The sequence below is a fragment of the Castor canadensis genome, chromosome 2 (assembly GCF_047511655.1).
Source record: "Castor canadensis chromosome 2, mCasCan1.hap1v2, whole genome shotgun sequence".
Taxonomy (NCBI): domain Eukaryota; kingdom Metazoa; phylum Chordata; class Mammalia; order Rodentia; family Castoridae; genus Castor; species Castor canadensis.
The window spans coordinates 86,918,821-86,945,549 of record NC_133387.1 but is presented as its reverse complement, the minus strand read 5'-3'; the positions used below and the strand labels follow the sequence as shown (position 1 = coordinate 86,945,549).

Sequence of the window (26,729 nt, the reverse complement as noted above, 5' to 3'; positions counted from 1 at the left end):
TTGTCATGACATTTTTGTACTGATATAAATGTACCTTTTTGCATTAACATCAGTGTGAGCACTTGCAATGTTTTTCTTGAGAGAAAAGGAGGAAGATGTTGGAATATTTCAGCAATAGTGCTGGGAAGACAGTGGTCAGGTTGTAATAAACATTTTCCCACTTTGTTCTTCATAGTCATGTTCTTTATATTTTATATAGGACAGATTTAGTGTTAAAATAATTTTTTTTTTTTTGGTGATGCTGGGGTTTGAACTCAGGCCTCATGCTTGCTAGGAAGACACTCTACCACTTGAGCCATGTGCTCCACCCAGCCCTAGTATTGTAATAACTTTATTCTGATCAAAAATACATCACTCTGGAAAATATATTTAAAAAATACAGAAAACGGCCCAGATAAGGGGAAAAAAAAAAAAATCTCCTGGAATTTCACCACCCAGAGATATACACCAAAATATCAACAGTGGTTATCTTCCCAGGCTTTTCTTCATATGCAGTCTATGTATTTTTTAAATTGCTGCTACACTTTCTTAAGAATAATAATGCTACCATTTATTATTTGGTTTGTCAGCTTTTTGTGTATGACATCATATGCAGATGTAATAAGTCTCAGTTTTCCTATGACAAGCTAAGACCTAGCAGGTCAAGTCACTTGCCCAAACTCACACGGCTCATGCTTAAGCTGTCTCAGAGGCACTGTCACCTCCTACCTACCAACTTTTCCTCACAGTCAGTAAGCCAAAGAATGCAGCCAAGTAGGTAGCCTCTTTGTGGTTGGGGTATTATTTAGTAAAAGTAGGTCTTCTGCAGTGTGTGTTTTCGTTGATGATTCCAGACTGGCCCTCCCTTCCTACTGGGGACCTGAATCTCCTTCACAGGGTCACTGGACGCACTCCATGGCATATAGGCCACCAGGGCAGATGCCACTTGGGCTCCCTCTTCCTGCTGCCCACAGCACACAATGTGCTGGCCATGCCACAGGCCCCCGGAGCTGCTCTACCCTAAGTCACAGGAAAATATTTTAACCGCTCACTAAATCACAAACCCAAATGGAGCAGCTTCTCTGAAAGAGTTGCTTCTGGAAGCCTGCTTTATTTGTAAGTTGGGAAGTGGAGTTCAAAGGCCTAGGCTACCTAGAATGCTTTCTGTTGCAAGGAAACTGAACTGCAGATTTAAATCCAGTTTTGAACACAGCCCTGGCCCTGCTTAGATAAGGCCTTCAGGTGATTGTGGTCCCCCTCTCCTGCATCTAGCTGCCTTGTGCTTGGTTAAATGACAGAAGCTGCCAGATGGTTGAGGGAGGTAGCTGTTCAGTATTTAGGGAATGCACTACAAAGCACACAGGAAAGAGTGAGTGTCCTTTGGAGCATTCTGAATTAGAACTTAACAAAAGCAAGTTTTTCATAATTATGTTTTCCTCTGGGTTAGAAAGTAAATCTAAGATTGGCCACAACTTTCTGGAATGAGAGTCATAAAGGGCCTTGCCTGCAACTGGGGAAGCCTAATAAAAATTTGTTAATGCAATGTGATTCAAAATTACTATGAAAGTTAAGAATAATAAAGCTGAACCTAAATAAAGTGCATTAAATGTGTTTATATCTGCATTAGACTTAAGCTGTCCTGGCAATGAAAAGTTTTTACTTCTCATTGTTCAACAGTTTCAAATGTACCAGAAAATGCAGCCCAAAGACTGTTGCCTAACTGAAACCAGATAGGGTCAGACTTCCAAAAGCCATGAGAAAGAAATAAATCCCTCTGTTCAAAATAATCTGAACATTTTAAGTATAGAAATCACATGCCATTTGGCGCAATTTAGTATGACTCTGTGTTACTTTTCAGTAAATACATAAATAAATACAAATGAGCTATTCAAATAATATACAAACATGTTGACGCAAAGTTATATGACCTTGGGTTGCATATGGGTCTTGTAGATTCAATTATTACTTCATTTTATCACGAACATGTAACACAAGAGGTTTACATTGTAGGGTCCCTGAAAATTGATTCAAGGGTAGAAAATCTGCCTTCCAGAATTGGACCTGACCTTCTCATAGAATATAAATTAGCCTTTGGAATGATTTAAGGGTGCTGAGAAGCCCTTACCCAAGCCGTGTTCCCAGTTCCTCCATTATGAATTAGTCCCTTTTGTAACTGCTCTCCATTGTTTTCGTGTAGGTGTTCTTGTGAGACTATTACTCACACAAGAAGTACATACTAATGGCTCTGAGATCCTGTTCACAGAGGGCTTATGGTTTGCTTGAAAAAGGAAAAGGGCATTAAAATGTCATCACTTGTGGCAGGCTATATGTGGTGGTATACTATGACATCATCATTATCACATTTGCTACGTACTGTATGCCAGACACTATTATAAGCACTTCATTGTACCATTTAATGTTTATACTGTCTTATAAGGAAAATACTGTCATTTCCATTTTACAGATAAAGAGACTAAGGCACAGAGATGTTAAGAAACATGTCCATAATCACACAGAGAGTGGATAGATGGTCCTGCTGGGATTTAAAACACAGCAGAATGGTTCTAGAGCACATCTCTTAGACCTGTCTCTCAGGGACATTCCCAACAGTGAGAGTTTCTTTGTTCATTTCTGTAGTAAATACTATAAATACAAGTTCAGGGGAGACATTGGGATAGGGAACTCCAAAGGGAATCTCATTTAAGCCAGAGAAAGCTACAGCTGCTGCCCCTGGGAATCTTGGGAGCGCTGGAGAAGGAGATGGGACATCCTGTACATCCTCAGCTACTCACCAGAGACCCCTACACCTTGGGGTATGGGGACCAGACTCCTAGTTTCTCCCTTTCCCCTGTCTCCCTCAGCTTTGAGAAGATACTATCTGAATCAGTTGACAGAAAAACTCACCCAAGTCTTTGCCTCATGAAAATGAAGCAAATGAAATGAATGAAAGACAGGAGTAAATCTGTCCATTATAAAATGAAGACCTCTCTGGGGGACATCCTGATGCCTGAGAACCCACCAGGATGTGGTCTAATCCCCCAAAGAAGACAGCAAGGCTGCTATTCCTATGTGAGTGCTAGCAATACATAATCTGTGGTAAAAACCCTTCCTCTCTGTTGCCTCCTGCCTGTAAACCTGGACCTGGGTGAATCTCCAATCACTAGCATGGACTGGACTGAAAAGAATACCCAGCTGAAAGGATTCTTGAACTCCTTGTCCTATGGGCAGCCTCCTAGCCATGCAGTGCCTTAGGCCTCAGAGTCCTTATCTGTAAAATGGGTCTTATAACACTTCTCCTGTTGTCATTTCTGGCCATATTGTAAGCATCATGAGCATTTCATCTGTATTAACAAATACTTGCAGAATGTGCGTCATGTACAGGGGAAAGAAAGAGATGATGATAGACTAGTGAATGAATCAGGGGTTCTGAATATGGTGACATTTCCCAGTATTTCCAGTTAAAACATTACCAACATCTTCTTAGCAAAAAGTCTCATCTCTTTGTGACATAAACAAATTACCCAAGAACCCAGAGGCTGCTCAGCCAAAAAGTTAGCCTCCCTTTCTAGATAGCAGGAGGAAATGAGAAGGCCAGGATCTGAGTGGTTCTCTTTTGCCACCTTTCTTGCACAGTACTGCCACTGAAGGTGTGTCCCACCAGCCTGAGGTTAGCACCCCTTTAGGGTAAGCTTGCTCAGAATCATGCTTTCAGCCATCATCCCTTAAACCCAGTGCGGTATCCCAGAGGCTGGGCACAAAGGAGCTTCCAACACATCACATCCTGTTCCTAAACCAGCCTTTCTCCATCTTGAGCCTGGACTGCCTGTCCATACCCTTCCTGTCCTGCTGATGACCTCACTCACTTTTTTGGGACTCTCCCCACCCTGGATGAATGGTTCACTTCTTCCCTAGCATTCAGCTTTACACAACCTGGGAGACTGGCCAGGCTGACCATGGTGAGGTTTCCAAGGCTTTTGGTATACCCTTCCTTGTCATGAGGTGTCACTTATGTGTCTCTCCAGAATAAAGTGTTCTGCCTCCAGGTGACCTCAGTGGAGACTCCTACATGTAGAAGTTGCCAAGACTTTTAAGGACTCCTCTGGTGGGCATTTTGCTATTGTCCACGAAAGACATATACACACACATACGAGAGTCTATACATCCAGTGATGCTGCACAGTGGGAGACGTGCACAGACTTATTTCAGTGATTCTACTGTGTCTCAAAATATGTTTCAGTTGTTACTCTTTTTTCTTTTTTCTTTTTTTTTTTTTTGGTGCTGGGATTGAACCCAGGGCCTCGAGCATGCTAGGCAAGCGCTGTACCACTGAGCTACATCCCAGCCCAGTTGTTACTCTTTTGAAGTTGTCTCCAGTGGCAATTTCCATTCCACTTGGATGAGTAAGACTCATATTTAGCTCACCTTATTTGGTTTTGGTGAGTTTTGCCATGTAATGTTTACGGGATTCTGGGGCTGAATTATCTATTTTTCAAACTTGGCCCTTGACTCCTCAGTGAGAATTACTTTAGTGGTGGGGCATAGTTCATGCCTGTAATCCCAGCTACTCAGGAGGCAGAGGTGGAAGAATAAAAAGTCCAGGCCAGCCTGGGCAAAAATTAGATCCTAACTCAAAAGTAAAATATGGACAAAAGTGCTGGGAGCATGGCTCAAATGGTAGAGCATTTGTCTAGCATGTGCATGGCCCTGGGTTCAATCCTTAATAAAGAAAAGAAAAAAAAGTTAGTGATAGTCCAGAGAATTGCAGGCATTTCCCAAATACTCATTTTCCTATTTGCAGAAGTCTATTCTGAGTAATAAATTGGCAGTATGGTAGATTAAATACATCCAGCCACCTCAGATAGCAGCATTAAAGAAAAAAGCCCTGTACTTTTATGTATGTTGTGGCATTTGTCATTTGAGTACTTTGCTTACTTTCTAGTTAAACATCCTATAACGTTCCTGTGTTTATGATGAATGGCATTGTTTTTGTCCTAAGCAGTTCTAGGCTTGTGTCTGAGAGGAACTCATCATTGTTTTAGTGAAAAAACAACTAAAGCAACTTATGCAGATTTGCCCAAAGAACACACCCAGGACCTTGCTGAATTTGGGAGAAACTTATAATGATATCCATTTTTATAGGTACCTCTGTATGACAGCAAATTGAAGTAACATTGTCTCCTACCTTCTTGCCTCTGCTAATTATAACATAACCATGTTGTCTAAATACTTGCTTAAAAAAAAAAATCCCCTTCCTTCTTGGCTTTCCTGAAGGCAGCAGCTCTAGAAAGAAGGAGGTAACCACACAGGCTCCAATTCAGTCTTTTCTCATTCACTTTTGTGAGAGATGTTGGAAATGTCTCAGTTTATGCTCTTTATAATGTTTAGTTTTGTACTCGTATGTTCAGTTTCTGAAATAACCTAATTATCAGACCATTTCTGAAACTGAATGAAATAAACAGAGTGTGATCCGGGACTATTCAGCCATGACAGAGCTCCCTGAAAAGGTGAGGATGACAGAGACAGTCCCACCACTGCCAGCCCCACCTAGCAAGAGTGAGGCCAAGGTAGCCTTCCTTGTGCCCAAGTCTAAAGCCTGTTCATGATTTGTGGGTGAATTTTAAACAACCAAACTCATTCATGTCTTTCCATTTCTTCCACCAACCCTGGACTCGCCCATCCCTGCCATATGTGTTGTATTTTACATCTTCCTTGGTCTCCTGGTACTCAAAATGGTCTAGGACTTTCTTTTTTTTTTTTATTTCTTTTATTCATATGTGCATACAATGTTTGGGTCATTTCTCCCCCCTTCTCCCTGCCTCCTCCTTTTTCCCGCCCCTTCCCTCCCCCCCCTACTCCCTTGCTACCAGGGAGAAGCTATTTTGCCCTTATCTCTGATTTTGTTGAAGAGAGAGTGTAAGCAATAATAGGAAGGACCAAGGATTTTTGTTAGTTGAGATAAGGATAGCTATACAGGGAGTTTACTTGCATTGCTTTCCTGTACATATGTGTTACATTCTAAATTACTTCTTCTTGAACTAACCTTTTCTCTAGTTCCTGGTCCCCTTCTCCTATTGGCCTCTGTAGGACTTCCTTAAGTTTAAGTTTAGCCACTAAATCATGTCACTGTGGTGTTAATTTCCTTCCCTGTGCTGAGGATATGCAAATATGCTTGGCTTAATCCTCATCACCTGTCTCTCCTGTGGCCGGGGGAAGGAGCCAGAGGAATGACCATAAATGTAGCACGGCGCCAGGCCCTTGGTGGTGCCCCCATTTCTTGGCAGCCCCACATCTGCTGGGAAGCGAGCACTTCCATCCTGGCGGCCTCAGCCTCTCAGTGGGAGATAAGCCGAGTGAGGGGGCTGAGTCTGGCAGCCGGATTCCAGGCCTGGTAGAACGATGTCTGACATTGGACTCAGGAAGGCTGGGATGGGCTGTACGGAGCGCACAGAGCAGCAGCCAGCAGCTGCCCTCTGTTAACTTGGGCTGTTGACAGTTCATGCTGAGAGCACTTGTTTCTGAAATCAACAAATCTGGAAGCTAGACATTTTAATTTGGGGTTTTCATTTGGAAGTATCATTTTACTGGAACCAAAACCTTTGCTGGCATCACCCTGGGGATGTGCTGGTCTTGTCTAGAGCACTGAGTAAAGAAGACTAGGAAAACCTCCCATGTAGAAGGCTGTCCTTGGGAAAGTAGTGTCAGATATGCCAGGTAATCAGAGCAGGACATGCGGATGCTGCCAGGATCCTCAGGGAGCCACTGAAAATCCTGTGTAGAGGCTGCAAACACCCCAGCCTGGGTTCTCACCCCCTACCCAATGCCTCCTCTGTAATCCCTACTAGCCTCTAAGATCTGTGAAATGATCATAGTGCCATGAGGAAGTGGTAATGTACACTGTAGAAGACTATTCCACAGCTCTTCCCAGCTACTCTAGGCAAGTGTTGGCTAGCATGTTACTACCAGGCTGAGGGACTCTGCCAAGACAGACCCTTCCTTTGTGGATTATTAGAAGTATGTGTCTCTGGGGGCTCCCCTAGGTTTGTAAATTACCTGGCGTAGATTAACCTCAATAAGAGGAAAGATTGTAGTGAACTGTTTCCTCTTTTAATTGAATACTCTCAACTAGTCTGAACAGAAAGTCACCCACTATTAAGTTGTTAAGTACTTCTGTTGACTTGAGAATATCATGAAACAATTCCTATTAAAAGTTGTTGGTTATTTGCTGGCTTTAAGTAGACTTTATAACTAATATAAAATGGATTGGAAAAGCACTGTCAAAATGAAAATAAGACCTTGTTTTATTCTGTTTATTTTTGACACACTTCCTCGTTTTTATCTTTACATAAGGATTCTTTCAGTAATGATTTATATCTATTCCATCCAAAAAGTTTAAAAGAACATAAAATGCTCTGTAAAAATGTATATTAAGTTCCCTAAAATACTTGAGAAATTCACTGCATTTTGCTAGATATATACTTTATTAGAATGAAAAGTTTGCCAAAGAAATCATAGTGTGTCTATATAAATAACTTCTAGATTCTTCCCCAGATTCAGGCCTCTAAACATCAGGAATTGCATTTTTAAATCCTGTTTTTTTAAGAGAGCCCTATATTCTACATGAGTAATCTTTTTTTTTTTTAAGAAAAAAATGATAGAAAAGTTTATTAGGACAGGTGCATACTTTCAACAGGCTGAAAACGGGGTCATCTCTAGAGTGAGAAAGATACCTGTGAATAATCTAAGAATGATAGTGATAATGAAAATAATATGGTCCCTAACATTCTACTGTGTGCTATGAAGACATCCCAGGGGCCTACAGAAATGTTGCTATCCTAAACAAGTTAGCAAAGGTATTCTTTCCTAGGGGGTCTTGTGGAAGATTCAGTGTCAGCCTGCCCTCAGAACAAACATCTTTCCAGTGAGATCTGATTTGTGCAGTTTTGATGGTCATGATTTTCCCCCTTCTCTTCCTAGTGAGAAACAGTGCTGTTAAGCAACTGTCAAACTTCTGACCTGCAGAGGGCGCTAGAACACCGTATTTTCTGAGGCCACACTTGTAAAAACTGGGAACTTGCTGGAAGGGGGAAGGGGACACTCCCAGGCTTCATAATGCTTCTAGCAGTCGGTCTGCTTGCAGTCTGGTAAACAGACTAGGAATTGTGGCAAAGGCCTTTTCCTTGAGTTTTGTACCAAGCATGAGATCAGATGACTCTGTCCGGACTCATTACTTTCATAGCCTAGAGCAAGTTCACACAGCAGCAGGAGTCCACCAAAAAGGCATTTAATTATTGAAACTGAAACTGGTGCTTGTAACTGCCGATTAGTAGTAGTCAGATTTTTTTTTTCAGTATTTCAAGTAATTTATAAAGCGCTTACACACATAAATAGAAAGCTTTAAATGCTGATATTCCATAAAAAGTAAATAAAATCTATTTTTCTGCATTAAGACTTAATTAAGTGGCATGATTTCATGTTACAAATTTAAGACGGGGCAGGTGAGACTTGCCAACATTACTACAGCTGTGTTTTACATTAGGAAATTAATTAAAATGGTCATTTATGCTTTTTTCCACTTACAGGTATTTAGGGCTCTCTGTATCACACCATATATTTTCCCTCCAATCATGTCATTACAATTTATCTTACCAGGCAATAGTTTAGTCTGGTGTTGGTGGAAGAATAAGGGGGAAAGTGAGTCAAATGAAAAAGTTGTCCTGTGTTAACTGAGACAGATCAAATTTGGCTGAAGATTCTTCCTGCTGGCTGGGAAAGAGGGTGTTGCATCACATTTTTTCAAAGGCACCCCGCAACACCACCCCATCAACAGAATTTCAGTTTTTGTTTCACAAGAATGAAGTTTTTTTCTGGTGTCAGGAAGGAAAGCAGGAAAATAGTTGAGACCCCATGTGACACATCTTCATTTAGACTTAGCTAAATTTGTGACATGTTGTGTGAGATCTTATTTTTGAAGCTGACCTGCTTACATAGTTCAGTTATGGGAAGTGCTAAATCTAAAGCGAATGAAAAATGCCCAAGTGAATACCTGATCTGCAGATTGCAGTACAAATACTGTCCTGCTTTTCTATGTCAGAGCTAAATAGTGGCTCCCTTGAGATAGCAAGAACAAATTGATCACTCTGTACTTATTTTCTGCAGTTATTTATGTTAACAATTATAGTAAAATTATTACTTGATGAAGTTTTAACGATGTAAGTAATTTTGCTCTCCCAGAGGCATGAGTTGCCAAATGAGGCTGAAGTTTTGACAAAAGCTAAGGAGGTCTCAGTGTCCTAAAATGTCACATTCATATGTTTACTATTGGATGTAATTTACAATACGGGGATCAGCCTTCAATCGGGGACAGGGGTTTTTGGGTTCTTCCAACACCAAAAAGACTTCCCTTGAGGCATTAACACCTGTGAGACAATCCCAGTGCTCAGATTTTAGGGGTGCTAGACAAGGATGCCAAGGTACAAACAGTTACACAGGTGTACATGGGAGATTCGGAGGGGGAAACACTGCCACAATCTTTATTAATCTCCTGTTGGAAATAAGGAGTGAATTTTCCTCTATGTGGTCTTTCAGGAGTTAAGAATCTGCTTCCAACTGGTTCTGCTTGAAATTATTGGCTAATAATTTAATAAACAACAAGATAAATTGGACTGCTGATCACCTGAATCTTCCTTGGCTCTCTGGAACACTTCTATAGTCAAACAGCACCAAATTGAGCCCACTCTTTCCTTTTGTAACCTTAAGTTACCCTCTTCCCTAAGATATCACCCAAGCCTGACATATACTTTCCACACATTGGGCATTACTTCAGTTACTATAAAGTTGTTATTTGGTGATGTTGTCTTGTAATCACAGCACATACTCTCATGCTTGCTCTGTTCCCTCTAGCCCTGATAGCTACATTATTACAACAGAATATGTCACTCAGTACTTTATGGCATTACAGGCATGCTTGCATTTTCCAATTGCCTTTGAAAATTTAAGTGATAGATTTTTTTTAAACTCTCATCACAGGTTTGAGCATGAGTGACTTATGATTTTTATTACTTACTACTTTATCTCCCAAAGTTTCTCATTTTAGTTCCTATTTACAACTTCAGCCCAGTTCCAAAATATTTCCCTCTGCTGAGAGCTCAAAAGCTGTAATTCTACAAAATACAGTTTTACAACCTGTCCCAGTGAGATAGTCCACCCACCTACATTGAGCGTTTAAAGTTGCCTGTTACTGGACCTGTGTGTCAGTGCCACCCCCATCACTTACTAAGCAGGCAATCTTTAGTCAGCTCTGCTGCTTTTAAGAATCACAACACTTTTAGTGTTTGAGAACAAAAATCTAAAGACAGAGAGTGAACCAGATGACTTGATAAGAACCCATGTTCAGGCTATTTTAACTAGTTTCATTAAACTTGAAATTGACCTGAGCATTCCTTCTTAGCAATCTGTCATTTTCCACACTTTAATATCAGGTCACCAGATTAAGCTTTAAATTCCACTAGCTGATTTCTCCCCCCAAGTTATCACCCCTGTGTTCCCTTCTACTCCTTGGTTCATGTTGGAAAGCTGTAGTCAACAGGCCATATAGACTCACATTGTTTAGGAAAATGGAAGTTTGCATAGGTGGTACCCATTGTGCAGCAGCCACATGGATGCTTCCAAGTCTGCTCTGCTCTCAATTTTCCAGGAGGGCTCCAGGCAGGCAGTGTGTGCACAATGCTTGCTGATTGTGTGCAAATATTGCATGGGAGAGATCAAATAGTACAATATATTGACAGCTCCACTCTTCAGTTCCATGCTATCTGGAACCTGCTAACTTCCTTTCTTGGCTGGTGACAATTCAAAGATGCCTGCATTATGCTCTCTGCCCTCCAAAATTCTCTCATCCAGTCAGAGGCATTTATTAATATATACAGGCAATTATAAAATAACCAGGTACTGAATTCTGTGATTTTCTTTTTATAGTTGGAATTGGTGTTCACAAAAGAGATAAATGTTGGCTGGAGTGATGCTGAATGTATAAATTGAATCAGTTTGAAGGATCAGTAGAATTTTTATTTTAAAAAGTATATGAACTAGAAGTTTGAAAAATTAAAATGCAGTATAAAAACTTTACATCTTTTATAGTAGTCAGGATGGGTTTAATTATATTGCTGTAACAAATAATTTCCAAATACCAATGACAGCACAATAAGAATTTGTTTATTCATTCCTCATGTTCACCTTGGCTCATTAGGATGCTCTACTTTTTATAGTCACTCAAGTACCTTGTCTGATGGAGACTTTATCTTGACCCATGGTCTAGAATGACTCCATCAGGAGGAAGTACCAATATGAATCATCACTGTCATATCCAACCTCAAGAGGATCAAAGAAAGCCAGGAGCTGGTGACTTGCACCTATAATCCTAGCTACTTGAAAGGCTGAGATCAAGGTCAGGATGATTGCAATTAGTTTGGGAGACCCTCATCTCCAAAATAACCAGAGCAAAATGGACTGGAGGTGTGACTCAAGTGGTAGAGTTCTGCTTTGTAAGCTGGAAGCCCTGAGTTCAAATCCACTAGAAAAACAGAAAAAGAGAGAGAAAAACAAAGAACTATATTCCTATAATGTGCCAAAAATGTAGAGAGCCAGAAATACTTGGAGAACAATATCAGTGACCACATCTTTCTGTGCAACTTTTAAAGGGATAAAATGTTTGGTATACTCAGTAAATCATCTTTATGCTAGATGATCATGGCTTGAATATCTCTAATTTACTTTGTAAGAATCTCAAAATAATTTGCTTGGCTTCATCTTCCATTTAGAAACTGGGAATATATGTTGCTAGTCTTACGTGAGTTCCCCAAGTACCCCAACCAGCAGTAACCCTGCAAGTGCCCTAATCAGTGTCTCAACAGACATGCTGTGTCTGTAAAAAGCTTATATCATAGCCCCATGGCTAGTGTCCACCCTAAACTCTTTACCTCCTTCCTCTTTTCTGGAAGGGCTATAAAGGTATTCAGGTAGTAAGCTCAGTGGTTCTCATCATCCTTTACCCAACACTTTTATAGTAATAAATTCTGTCTGAATGAGGTTATTTGCAGCAAAAAGTATCCCAGCTGTGGAACAAGTTCCATTCTTCTCTCTGCTTTGCCATAATTCTCAGGAGAAGTATCTTCCTTTTAGGGGACATAGAAGACCCAAATCACTACTAGTTTGCTACAAGTTCCCCTTTCTTCTAAATGATTTTCCAGTTCTTTACAACTCATATCAAAATCTTTGCTTGAAAGCTTTACTTTTTTGTACTCTACACAGTCACCTCTGTGTTAAGGAGAGCTCCATATTCAAAACAGAACATTTAACAAATGTCCCACTGTGTCAAGTCCATGGCATCAGACTTCTCTGCTTATAGCCCTACTTACATCCAGGCTGTCCTTAAACAGGCTTAGGAACATATCGGTAGGTTTTGGTCCTCATTCCATTGTCATCTGTGAAGTCTGGAACAAATAACACTGGCATTAGTTCAGAGATGTCCCCATTGCCGGAGGATATAAACATGTTCCAAATGCAGGTAAGTTTGAAGAACCAGTCAAGACTATTCAAAACTCACTGCAGTATATTTTAAAAGAAAGAATGTGACAAAATAAGGGTCCCTCTGTGTAACTAGCAATATGAGAAAGTCTCTTCCCCAAATAAATTACTTCTTCCTATCCAAGTAATTAAACTGACAATCTTACAATCAATGCATCCTAAGCACACATCTACCCCAACACTCAACTCCCTTGCTGCACAGTTTCTACACAGGAGAACCTGACTGTTATCATCCCTTGCTGACCTATATTCTCTTAGAGCATTTTGAAATCTCATCCCTTGGGCTGGTGGAATGACTCAAGTGGTAGAGCGCTGGCCTAGCAAGTGTGAGACTGTGAGTCCAAACCCCAGTACCACCAAAAAAAACAATCCCTCATCCCATCCGTAGTTGCTTTTTTTTTTTTTTTTGGTGGGTTGTTTTTTGGTTGTTGTTTGTTTTGTTTTTGTTGTTTTCTGCCCATTTCAGGTTCTCCAAATTGGATCCAGGCCTGTTTGGCTATTCTTGGATAGCCTGACTACCTAGCATATAGTAGGTATCTTAAGAACCATTTGTGAAAGTGGCTAGGAGTATCAGGCAAGTGCCTTAATGAGTGGAGTTGGATGGATTCTAGAAAAATAGGGAGAGAGTTTGAGAGCCTGTGGCCCTTTTATAGAATCAAGTTTCTTCTCTGCTTTCAGTTCGTTGTTGCTAAGTAGGAATTTAGGCCCAGTGATACCAGAGCTGCTGACTCTGACAAGAATGTGGAAGTCTGGATTGTTATGTAAGATCTAATGTTTTCATTCTTGGATCTGCACCTGCGGGTCATCTGTTTGTGATCTCTGGCTCAGCTCCTAATGTGGCCAGTAAATGATTTTAAGTAAATTGAACCTTTCCTAGGTAGAAATGTTACACACTACTCATAAGGAGAGGGTCTGAATACCCTTCCTGTGAAGGTAACAGGCAAGAAATCTTCTATATCATAAATTTGATTGAGGATTTGGAGGTATGCTATGATTAAATAAACTCAGGCTGTTACTGCCCTTCAGTTAAATGAAGTCCTTCTCCAAAATATGCAAATAAGAAAATGTTGAAACATTTCTTGAAATGTCCCCAAAATGTGTATTACTAGAAGCTTCAATTACTATTGCAGTTCTTGTAGAAGTCAGTAATTTCCAGAAATTAATTTCAAGCTTTACTAAATAATGAGTGTATATTCTGGCCCTTCCTATGAAATGAAGGGCTGAGATTACCTGTAGGTGAGAAAGAATTACAGTAGATAAGCAAATATGCATGAGCAAATGAATAGTAAGAGCCTATAATATAGACCATAGTCAATACTCATTATTCAAAGATTAGGTATTTGCAAGTTTGCCTTCTCAAGACTTGCATGTAACCCCAGAATCAACACAGACCACACTTTCACTGTCGCCCCCAACTGAGGTCAAAGAAGGCAATGCCCTGCCTTCTTGTTTCAGCTCTCCTACTATCACAGCTCTCCTACTATCCCTTTTCACAGTCTTGGTGCCACATTTTTTGCATTTTTGTGCTTTTTGTTGGCTTTTTAAAAAAAATGACCTCCCAAGCATAGTCCCAAAGTGCTGTCCAGTATCTGTGAACACAAAAAGACTGTGAAGTGCCTTATGGAGAAAATACAAGTGTTAGATCAGCTTTCTCCAGACATGACTCATGGTGCTGTTGGCCTAAAGTTCAGTGAATCAACAATGTATGTCACATAAAGAGACTTAAACAGAAACATACATAAAACACCATTATGTTGATTGGGTGATGAAAACGTGACCAGAGGCTCACAGAACCCTAATCTTGTGTTTCCTTCGGAGTAGTCAATTTTCTGTCATTCGGTGTTCACAGCATCCCAGTGCTATGCATAACAAGAATCAACTATAATCCTATTTGAAAGAGGGAGAAAGAAAAACATTTTGCTAATTCCTTGTATACTTAATGAGTTTTTTTTTTCCTGTCTCAGAACCATCACTAACATGTGTCTGCTAGTTAGACTATGGACCTTCTTTTAGGCATAACCAATGCCCTTTTGGTATTTTATTTATTATCTGCCTCTTTTGGATAGAGAGTAAGATGATCAAAATAATACTGCTTCCGAGAGAGAATTCCAGTTTTAGATGGCACAAAGTGATACAAAATAAGGCCTCTCATAGGTGTTCTACACACAAACACTGGGTGTGAGTGCACAGACACACAATTTAAATTCTTTAAGCAACATGTGAGATACAGGGATAAGAAGTATAAGATCAGATAGTTCTCAGTAAGAACTGAAATTTCATTGGAATTCTAGTTAATTTTTCAGAATCAAATATTCTCTTGTAAGAGCTACAGTACTTACTAGACAATATTTCACCATTATCTTGAATAAGTCAATAAATCAGGTCCATCATGTTTCAAATTTAATAGCTGTCTTATTAACCAAAATTGAGTATTAATAATAAAGTCAACATATTTACTGCCCTTTTTTCTGTGGAATGATTTTCATTATTCATTACTCAATTACTTTTTGCAGTAAAAAGAAATGAGTTATGATTTGTTTTGAATGAGCATGTTATTAAATTAATGGCTTGTTTCAGATGTTTTAACCTAAACGTTGTAGTTGAAAAGCATCAGTAAAATTTTGCACTTCACCTTATCCAGAACAACAAACCTGTTCTAATTAAAACATTAGAACTCACTCCAGTTTTAATTACTCTACAATAATATCATATTGTTACATTCAGGAATATGAAAATTTTTAAGAAGTGGTAGTGATCAAATCATGCACCTCAATTAATTAGGCAATAACCCTTGAAAGATCTATTGTTACCAGTGGTAAAGACTAGTTTGCTATTTAATGACCCAGGCTGAAGGCAGGCTGAGCTAAGCTGAAAGAAGATACTCGTTAACCACAGGAAGGATGAATTTTGAGAATTATAATTACCATAGTAAGTGGAATTGGGTGGTTTATTACAGCCCTCTTTTGAAACATAGCATTAAAAAGAATTCCTGCCTTCAGCAGGGCAGGAAGCTTGATGCCCTCCCCTGTTTAAATTATAATCATGCAATAAAATCCAGGCGAAATTAGTTGTTACCTGTAATTAATGGCCAGTTTAATAAAAAAGAAGGGAGTCTAACAGATGGTGATTATTTTTAATGGGGTCTGCGTGAAGACAGCATCCTGATAGTGAACTCTTACAGCAACTTGTAGCTAACATGGCTGGCGGTTGCCATCTTCCTGGTTACTGAGGCTGGGTCTAAGCTTGCTTAAGGGCTAGGTCTTGCTTCTTAACCTGTTAAAATTCTTTAGATAAATAGTGCTCTGGTTATACCACAAATAAAATCTATTAAGATTCCAGAACAGGGATTCTGTAAACCAGGAGCACCGTGCATGTCCTCAGGGCCTCTTTCTATAGGGATTTGAGCAAGAGCTGAAGTCAATGATGAACGGATAGGTGACATTCTGAAAAGACCCTGCAAGAAAGTGAAAGTTCACTCAGACTGAGGAAGAACTGCAGGGTAAACGCTGGCCACAGGCCCCTCTCCTCCTTGGCTGGCAAGCAAGATTTTCCATTTTTAGTGGAGGGAAGTAAAGGCTGCTTTCCCATCAGTTGTGCATAAAATGTGAGAAAGTCAGAAATGCAGTCAGACAGCACAAAGGTGCCTAGAATTTCAGTAGTCATAAACGTAGCAGAAACTGGGAGTAGTAGGCACACATATACATAATGTCCAGGACTGACGTATATCCCTCCGGCCCAACCTTTGTCATCCTCTGCTTTGAGCCTCCTCCTGTTCATAGCATACTCCTGCCATGTGCTCTGTAACCCACTGTACCTCCCTTAGGCACCCTTGCCAGACAGGATATGAAAGTAGAGTTCTGTCTGACTCACATCCATGTCCCTCCGCCTTGGCTTAGTGAGCCCTCTGTGGACACTTGGTATATTGAGTTATAGCTCACAGTAGTCCCACTCTCAGTGACATCTCAATAGCTGCTGAAAATCTAGAACTTTCCAATTTACAAGTATTTTCAGGTACTTCCAATCCACAAAGCAGTTCCATAATGGGCATTTCTTACCCATGTGTAGTTTCAGCCTAAGCCTGCCTAGATGCCTTGTCCCAGCCTGGTTTTATCTCTTATGCCTCTTATCACTCATTCTACTTTATTGTACCTTATCCTAATAATGACTTTATCTTCTTTCAGAATTGGTGAAAATAAGTGAATAAATAACCCCTCATTTTACAGATAAAACTGAAGCCCAAAGAGGATAAAACTTTGGTCACAGACATATAAACTGGCATGTGGCAGAGCTAGATGCTGGCTCTCTCTTGGCAGCAGATACACCTCTGTGCTGCACTTCCCTGGGAATGAGTGAGAGAAATGAGCCTTCAGTCCTAGGGAGGGGAGGAGAGGTCAGAAATAACCATCCAAAGTGTGTCTTTGCATTATAATATAAGGGAAAGGAAGCATCTGGAAGGCTTCCACAGGTGGGCTGAACTCCTTCAGGAGATGGAAGGCAAGAATGGATTCAAGCTGCACACTGACTCATCCTGGGAAGTAGCCATGGCCCAGCCCACCCAACTCTGTTTATAGGTGGAGTCTCCTTCCCAACTCCCCCTCTGCCTGCACCCTCAGAACAGATATCAGCCAGGCCTAAGGAAAGCCTCTCTCCTCACTGTTTGACTTGTCCAGAAATGTGGACTTCTCCACTATTGAGCATTTTCCCTTTTCTTAACATGTTGCAGAATTAGAAAAAGTCAAATATAAAAAGAAGAAAATCTGAGCTGTTCTGTAATGACCTCCCCTCTGTCTCGTTAGGCCTGATGAGGAGGCAGATTCTCAGGCCCTCAGGAGGTGAATTAACTCTTCCAAGACACTGGGGTTCCATTTGGTGAATTACCCACTAAATGTCTCCCCATATCCTGCAAGATAAAATGTCTCCGTACAAATTCCTCATGTTCTCCCAGGGAGTGATGGAGACAGGAGAAAGTGTGGTTAATTGCACAGATGAGGCCAAAGCCAGCTGTGTAATTGAGCAGTGTGATTGGAAACACTGCCCTCACCCATCATGCACCAGGATGGGCCATGGGGGCTTAACTGCAGCCATCCCTAGCCTTCCCCCCAGTTTTATTAGGCTGGAGTTCTGTTTGCACGCTTTGTGCATTTCAAGTCCCAGAATTCTTTCCCAAATCTTCCATTCTGTCCTTAGGGCCACATGTGCTGTGAATAGTCACCAAACTCCCATTGCAAATTATAAAGAGGGAAAAAGTTGAGAATGTCTTCATTAGTTTTTCATAATTCTAAATTCCAAGTTTGTTGTTGTTTTAACTTGCACCTTGTTCTAAGCAGCACATTTACCACCACCTTCTCTTCCTCCTTGCCTCTTCCTCTCCACATCACCCACCTCCATTTACAGGGGTGAGTGAGAAATTTCCTTTTGAAGTCAGGGGATGTTGGAGCCTCCGATCATCCCATAAGATACAGAGGACCAGAGAAACTGGCCCAAGATTCTTCTCACCCTTTTCAAGGGAAAACAAGAGCTTGGTCTTGTTTGTATGGGAAAAGGTATTGTGAGCAGGCTTTTCATTCCTAGTAAGGAAAAGGATTGAACTTTTTCTGGGTGGCTTTGGTTTCACAGTAAGAAATACAGGGTCAGATAGAAGAATCCCCCAGGCCACTGAACGGGAGGTGTAAGGAAAAATTCTTCATAAAGTTCCCTTGATAGGAGGAACCTATGTCAGTTTTACTTTAACACATTGTTAGGCATATTATTTAAGGTGGGGGCGGGTGTTGTGGCAGTTCGAAATTGAATTTGAACTACTTCCTTCTTGTTACATCAAAGCTCATGAGCCTATGTTTTATTTTAACATTTTTCATCACCTAGTGTACCCTAACTTGAGCTGGAAGATATACAGGCTTTTAAATGACAGCCTTTGAATGTGCCTCTGAAAGAAAACATATCTTTGCACAAACAGCTGAGCAGATAAATACATTGTTCATTACAAAAGGTAGCTCTTCTAATCTTTGAACAACATATGTGTGCCAAAAATCCTCATCTAAAAACCTAAGAGGAAAAAATAAGATATTAAATCTAAAAAAAAAAAATAAAAGGTATAAGAACCCTTTTTTGTTGTTGTTTTTGTTTTTGAGACAGGGTTTTACTGTGTAATCCAGGCTGGCCTCAAACTCACAATCCTCCTGTCTCAGCCTCCCAAATGCTGGGGTTACAGATGTGTGACACCATGTTGTTGTTTGTGATGCTGGGGCTCAAACTCAGGGCCTTGTGCAGAGCTGTTTCTCCAAATTTCTCTTCTCAATCTCCACCAACCCTTTCTTGCTTGCTCTTCTTGGTCTCCTTGGGTGGGCAATTCCCAAATCTGATTGCTGACCTGTTTGTTTAACCTTTTGGAGATCCCACCACCATTTCAAACGCAGCACATCCAATTGAACTCTTCCTATTGACTAAAACAGTACTGCCAAAAGAACTTTCTGTGAAGATGAAAGTGATCTGTTTCTGGCTATTCACTATGGAAGCTGTTAGCCACATGTGGCTATTTAAATTGAAATGAATTAAAATGAGAAATCCAGCTCCTTGGTAGCACTAACCACATTTCAAGTGCTCATAGTCTCAGCTGACTAATGGCTACATACTGAATGGCACAGATCTCCAGCATTTTTGTTTGTCCCTTTCCTGTGACATTTTGTTAGCTGTGGGTCTGTGGGCAAACTAATGTCTCTGAGGCTGTTTTCTCATCTGTGATTGGGATTAGTAATAGCCCCTTACAAAGCCGTTAGGATTAAATAAGGAGTAGTGATCAGACACCTAGCATAGTGTTTACTGAAAAGACTTCTTCAAAATCCTACATCCTTTTCCCTTCTTCCTTCTGTAATATTAACTTCCCATATATCCACCTGAAGTTTAGATAATGCAGGCATTCCCTGGGGCCATTTTTAAAAATAGGTCAGCTTGCACATTGCAGGAAACACCTAAGAAAATTATTTAAATTGTAGACCTTGGGGTTGGTTACTGGGAAAGTTCTGAACTATTTTCTGCAATAGGGTTAATACAAGAATGTTTGCAGGTTCCAACAAGATGCTCCTGGGTGGTTTGGAATGGAATTATTTGAGTTAGGTTATGTGTCTTGCTTCCCAGGGTTAATGACCACAGGGAGGAAAATCTCCACTAGACGATCATCTGTTGGAGTGTTAAGAGGTATCCTCAACTGGGATCCTGTGGCTTATGCCTGTAAATCCTAGCTACTTAGGAGGCAGAAATCAGGAGGATCACCATTCAAAGCCAGCCTGGTCTAATGGTGCATGAGACACTATCTCGACAAAAAAAACCTTCACAAAAAAGGACTGGACGAGTGGCTCAAGATATAAGCCCTGAGTTCAGAAAAAGAGAGAGAGAGAAAATAAAAGAGGTGTCCCTATCTGAAAATGCCCATGGCTTCAGTAGACATTTTGGGGTTGGGGCAGGCAGCTTGGTTTGTATGTGGGAGCCTGATAGAAGAGGCTCCCTGGTCACCAGAAATGGCCTGGGCATTGGATGCAGAGGTGTCTATGGCCTTCAGTCACCCAACAACAAGCCTTTGGCCTGGGCCCATTTCTGCACATTCAAGAAGCAATAGGTTTTAAAGCGGTTGCATGGTTTATATCCCTGCTGCAATCCATTAAGCTTTAATTACACTAATTAGGGATTTGGGATAATCAGGTTGGCCTGAAATGGGGCCCTGTACTCTCTGTGAAGAACAGCTTTGCTAAATAAACCAGCAGGATGGATAGGATTGCTGGCACTGGTGTTTCTGGGAGCCAGCTGATGCTGGGGATTAGTGCATGCCTTTGGCATGCAAATGAAGGCTGCTTGCTGTAAACAGAGAGGAGATGGAGGCCCCTCCAAAAAACACTTCATTAGCAGTTAAATATGGGGACATTCTTGAAAAGTTTAAACACATAACCTATAAATTCCCAGTTTGTGGAGCCTATGCATGGGGTGAAGCATGTGGGAGTAAGGTGGCTGGGGAGCTTGTGAAATACAAATTCGTTTTAAAGCATTACCAAATAGCAGGAATGACATTCTTTTTTTATCCCCTTCCCCAGCAGAAGTACCACTATTTGACATTATAACGGGGTCCCCATACCAAAAGAGCTGGGGACCATTGGCTCAGGCCTTCCAAAATAATAACCCTTGAGTGTCATTTCTTGGTATATACTGTATTCAGTATATCAGGAGTCCATCTTTGCAAGTGTTGTCATTTAGCTGTGTGCATACATTGTGTGGGTCCCTGGGAATGATGCTACTAACTAAACATCTCATTCAGCTTTGCATCTGTGTTAAGTATTTCTCAGGGCCTGTGTTGAAAATTGTTCCTTTCTTCTCCCTTTTTTTTTCCCCTTCCCCCTCTTTCATTATTCCTACAAATTTTTCAAGTGGTTATGTGAACACAGGATGAAAAGCATTTGACTGATCACTGGTCACTAATCCTGGTCTAAAAAGGGAGAAGGAAGGGAGAAAGTTAGCAAACAAGATGCACCTAATGTGCAGTTCATCCTACTGATCTCATGTTGTTGAAATTATTTCTAATGTTTAAACCTTCACCATTACCAGCATCCTCACACTCTTGTGCCCAACATTTACACGGGCTTACAGTCTTAGCACTTCTAGAACTACTGTGGTCAACTCTGAAAGCAGGAAGAGGAGAGGGGACACTCACATTTATTTGATTTTTTTAAAAATAATATTTAAGTGTATACTTAGCTGAATAACCAAATACCTGAACACATTTGTCAGGTACCAACCTCCTGGAAAGAAAGCCAAACTCTTGCAAAAGGCTAAACTATGACCAATTTAGTTTAAAGATCTAATTCGTTTTTATCAACAGTTCCTGAATTGGGCAACAACTCAATAGAATTGAGTGTTCCAATGAGCTGAGCCGAGAAGTTGGCTTTATAGGCAAAAAAGGACTGAAGAAAGCAGAAATAGAACAAAAAGCAGATTGGTCATTTTATTTTTTTGGTACCACTGGGATTTGGACTCAGGACCTCACACTTGCTGGGCAGGTGCTCTTACCACTTGAGCCACTCCACCAACCTCAGATTAGTCACTTTAAAGTTACTTTCCTTGTAGGATTAAAACATAGGAGACTCCTTGGCTCTGGTAATCTGGCCCCTCCTGATTGGTTGCAGTGAATCTTCTATTTTTTCAAAAACTGTCCTGTTTCAAGCAAGGTTCAGTTAGCTTACGGGGCACCCAACACCTAAGTAACTACATTCTGGTTTGGTCAGTCTATTGGAGCCTAGTGCAGAGTCTTAGTCCAAAACAATGGCCTCCCATGGATTTGACTGAACTTTAGCAGAACTTTTGCAACAAAAGGAAAAAAAATCAGTTGGAGAAAAACCAGCTCCCAAGGCCCATGAAAGTAGAGGTCTGTAAGCTTGAGAGGGCCACCTGTGTGTACTTTTTGTCTAGGAAGAGCGCATGGATGGAGCTGACTTTGCCCACAAAATAGTTTCACTGACTAAATTGATTAATCCATTTTTTTTAAGAAAAAATGCTGTTAACTCCACTCTTGTTCCTAAACAGTGCCAATCTAATGACTACTGCTATGTGCATAAGAGAGCAGATATACATAAAAATAGCTTTGAGTGAGCAGCTGGCCTTATGAGTCATGAATAGATGCTAGCTTAATATCCTTGCTGCTTTGAGGACAGCTCTGTCTGGTCTTAGGCATACTCAGCTTTCTGTCTCAGATATCAACAACCATATTTAGTACCTGCTTCTCTGGAGAGGCTCAACTATGTCCACTGAGTTATGCCCAAGCTGACAGTCAGTAGAAATATCAGGGGGTAGAAAGGAAAATACATGTCAGATATGACACCAACTTTCAACTGTGTGTCCTGTCATTGATTTGTGATGGCTAACTAAGGCATGGCACTGAGGAAAATTCTAATGAGGAACCCAAAGGCAGCCCAAGCCATGGTTCCGTGGTCCATTATTGCTACATCTCTCAACATAGTACATTAAAAGCAGCAGCAGAGTCATCGGATGTATGTAAACAAAACCTGCCTATTTGAGACCTCCCTGTACATTGAGGGTCATCTACCATCTCATTTGCTTCCCCTCGCCTGCTTTCTCAAGCCAGTGTTTCACTATCAAGAGGCCCCTGATGCATTCTACCCCTGGTGCTAGATTCACAGGGAGTCACTGGTTCTCAGCTGAGTGTTGAATGGCACCCATCCCACCCCATAAGAAGCCAGGTGGCATACACCATTCAGAGAAGTACTTTTCTTTGAAAATAGACACTTTGGATCCCACACTTAGATACTTATCTCAAAATGACCTCTTCTGTAGGAATTCTCCAACCAAGTGGCTGTTGTAACATAATATATTACGGTTTCTCATAATTCCTGGGTGAGCCAATACCCATAGAAATGCCAAAACCAAATGACTTCCTAATGTGTATTGAGTGTTATGGGCCAAGTGCTTTTTGTTCATTTATCTCACAAGGTCTCAACAAAAATTCCCATGAGTGTTAGGATCACCTCTGTTTTATAATGAGGGCCCCAAGTCTAGAAAGGGTAAACAATCTGTCCACATGTGAACACCTAGTAAATTAAATTAGGAGCCTGCCTCCAGACCCTTGATTTGCAGCCACCAGGCGATGTTCCCTACCACACACTACAGCTAACACTCTAAAAGACCCCAACTCTAATTTTTTTCTTTCAGCTTTTACACTTCTTCCAGTTTACAGGGGAGAATTATGCATCTCATTAGCCATTTACACTGAAACCTCAGTAAGTCATTTAATTTACTTTCAGAGGGGGCAAAATTTTAAAAACTGAAAAGCTATTTGTAGTTTTATACCACAAAACCTCATAAAATGCAACTTCTTTGTTTTGTTCATTGGTTTTTACACAGATGTCAAATTAGCAATGAAAACCATGTGTGAGAAATGCCATAGTTACTCGAAATTCAGTGAAGGTAGAAAAGGAAAGAAAGGATGATGGAATTGCTCAGAAAGGATCTGGCTTCCAAACCAAAGGCCGTGGTGTAGCTTTTAGAAGTGTTTTTTTATTATTTTTATTCTTTATTTGGACTAAAGTAAATAAAAATTAATTATTCATTGATAATTTACACTGACCCATGGCTTAAAAAAGAGGGGTTGCTGGACCCAGAGCTACTAAGCTCACTCAGATGGGCTGATTCTGTTACTCCACTGTGGGGAAGAAAATACCTAATGATTTTTGAGAATGTTCAAAGTGATATGTCTTCAGGGATGGGATTCTGTTTATTTCAGTTGCTTGATTTTGGTGCATGGATTTCAATTGAGTGCTAAAATTCAGGAAGATATTTAAATAAATAAATAAAAGTGGTCCCTAATTACTGTTTGCAGAACAGCTGGGCTGTTTATGAGGCTGTGTCTATGCTGTGAGTTGCCTGGGTGAGCTGGCCAGGGAGCAGGGGAGTCCTGCACCCACTGCCCTCCATTTGTCACAGGACACTCAGTCTTGCCCTCCTGGAGGAAGCTCCTAGAGCTGTTTGTCACTCGGACTTTTTGTCATCTTTCCATTTTCCCAGTGCATTACATTTGATTTCACCTAAATGTAAGTATTCCTCCTTGGTCCATATTCCTTGAACTGAATTTTTGCAGTACTAGGTATTGAACTCAGGACCTTGCACTTGCTAGGCAGGTGGCTCCACCACTTGAGTCCTGCTTCCACTGCAACTGAATTTTAACTATGATAGAAAACTGCTGTATATTTTTAATTCCTTGTATCTAGAGAGTAATTAAAAGCAATATATTATTAAAAATGATGTATCACAATATACATATGCAATTATAAAACAATGATGAAATGAAATTTTATACTATAGCCTCTCCGCATAAAAAATTTAAGTGAAGTTTTCCTATGTTCTATTATTATCTCAGAACAAAGAAGAGCGAGAAAGAATCCTTATAAAAGGACTATTTTAGAAGTTGGAAGGCTAACTAGCTCAGTGGTAGAGGGCTTGCCTAGAATGTCTGGGGCCCTGAGTTCAATCCTTAGCACCACACCACACACACATACACACACACACACACCAACTAGAAATAAAGAAAATATGATTGTCAGAGACAGTAGACAGAGGTGGGAGCAATGTAAATAATGTACAATATGAGTCTAATTGGAATTATCTATGAATCCCCCCTTTCAATAAATATATCCTAATATATTCATTACATTTTATTTTATATTCCTAATAAAAAATTTATAAAAAATTTTTAAAAGACAGTAGACAAGAGAAAGATCACCTCTTGTCTTTTTATCTTTATACCCACCGCCTTCTCTTTTTTTTCTCTCTCTTGAAAACGAAAGTGAACATTTATAAGCAAAATTAGCTATGAGCTCTGATAAGAAATTGGCTTGTCCCCATGTTCATATATTAAGTGCAAATTAGATTGAAACTACTCAAAAACCGGGATTATATCTTTCCACATATGTCAGTAAAGAAAAGTAGAAGGAAAACAGTGTCTCTTACTATAGCTAGTCCCACAGCTTTGGTGTGGTATCTAAGAACAGACCCTGACCCACTGGCAGGTCCTTCAGCTGGTGTGCATATCGGGTGAAAATCACACATCTACAAAACCCGCTTGCAAGTGCAGATCTGATCCAATCAGATGGAGAGGCTTTTTCCTGGTGCTGCCTTTAGTTTTATTATTTTGCATTAACATTTTTATAGCAGCATGTTAAAAGAGGCTTCAAGTTTTGGTGATACTGCAAAAAGTTTTATGAAGCTTCAGAATCCATCCCAGGGACCTCAGATTGTCAAGTCAAAAATAGCTCTAGGATGAGCAGTGACACATAGAATTATTCAAAACGTTACTAGAAACTTTCTGAAATTACTTTTATTTATTGTCCATTGAGAAGAAGAATCCTTATTAAGTTCTCAGGTCATGAGAAAAAGGCATTCTGTTATTGAAGGAACACTGGCAAATGCTTATTCCACTTACTGGTTTCAAGGTCATGTTTCACTGGCCAGCTGTTTTAACCAAATACTCCTTCAAGGGCACTGTGGATTCAAGTTGCTGCTAAAACGAGAAGACCCGCCCATGAATTTATTAGCAGATGTGCATTCTGAAAGCAATCATTACATCGAGACCTAGAGCGGCCAGATCTTTGATATGTGGGCCACACATGAGCACATGCTGAAATGTACCCATTATTCCAAAGCATTTCCCATGGTCTCTGCTCCAATGTCCCATGGATTGATTTGCTGACTTAATGGCTCTCTGGCCATCAGTGTTCTGGATGGCACATAGTACTAGCCAGAGAAAAATCCAGAATCTCTAGGTTGGACTTCCCACTGAAAGGGTAAATGGTGTCCATGGCATATGAGAAATCTCATTGTTTAGAGACGAGTTTCCAGATTTAGGAGTGCTGGGAATTTCATAATCTGTCCGCCAGCTCCGTGGCTTCTCTGAGGCTTTCTGGGTTTCATGAACTTGCTTTGACTGAAAAATGGCAATGCCAAAGAAAAAGGCAGAATGAATGAAGTTTTGGGTTTTGGTTCTTTTGGTTTTTTTTGTTTTTTTTTTTGGTGGGACTGGGGTTTGAAGCCCTAGTGGAACTAGGTCTTCATGCTTGCAAAGCAGGCACTCTACCACTTGAGCCACACCTCTATCCATTTTTGCCTTGGTTATTTCGGAGATGGGGTTTTGCTAACTACTTGCCCAGGGCTAGCCTCAAACCACATTCTCCCAATGTCAGCCTCCCAAGTAGTAAGGATTACAGGCATGAACCACCGGCACTCAGGACAGAATGAAGCCTTAGAACCCCAAAGGAAGTGGAGTTGGCTGTGGTGCTTTCTGCAGTGGGTCTGATAGCTGATTGCCCAGAGCCTTGTGCAATGTGTTACCCTCCACAGCAAGACCTGCCCTCACGGGATTGGGAGATGTCCTTCCAGATGCTGGCTGTGTGAAGGCCCTTCTCCAGCTGGAAGGGCCCCCCATACTTCAGTTCTTCCAGAATCAAGGCAGGGAAGTGAAGAAGAGGAGATGATGCATTTCTAGATGGTCTCTAATGAGAGGATCCATCATCTCTTTGGATTCCAGCCCCAGGACCTCTTCCTGAATCTGCCATGATTGTAGTAGGTCAGTCAGGAGGCGCCTTGCTTTCAGCATCAGCAGAACTGAAGATGGCAGTCCTGATCCT

The 26,729-nt window shown here is 40.7% G+C and overlaps 1 protein-coding gene and 1 long non-coding RNA gene across 4 annotated transcripts in view; one reads left to right on the top strand and one right to left on the bottom strand.

The window, feature by feature from the left end:
• The window catches only part of Jazf1 (JAZF zinc finger 1), a 303,551-nt gene that overhangs the window by 224,553 nt on the left and 52,269 nt on the right, over positions 1-26,729 (top strand). The window lies entirely within an intron of this gene.
• LOC141420717 (uncharacterized) overlaps positions 1-26,729 on the bottom strand; it is a 59,813-nt gene that overhangs the window by 8,790 nt on the left and 24,294 nt on the right. For both annotated transcript variants that reach the window (XR_012445256.1, XR_012445257.1), the window contains exon 4: positions 12,390-12,464. This is a non-coding gene — a long non-coding RNA (uncharacterized lncRNA). The remainder of the gene's footprint in view (positions 1-12,389; positions 12,465-26,729) is intronic.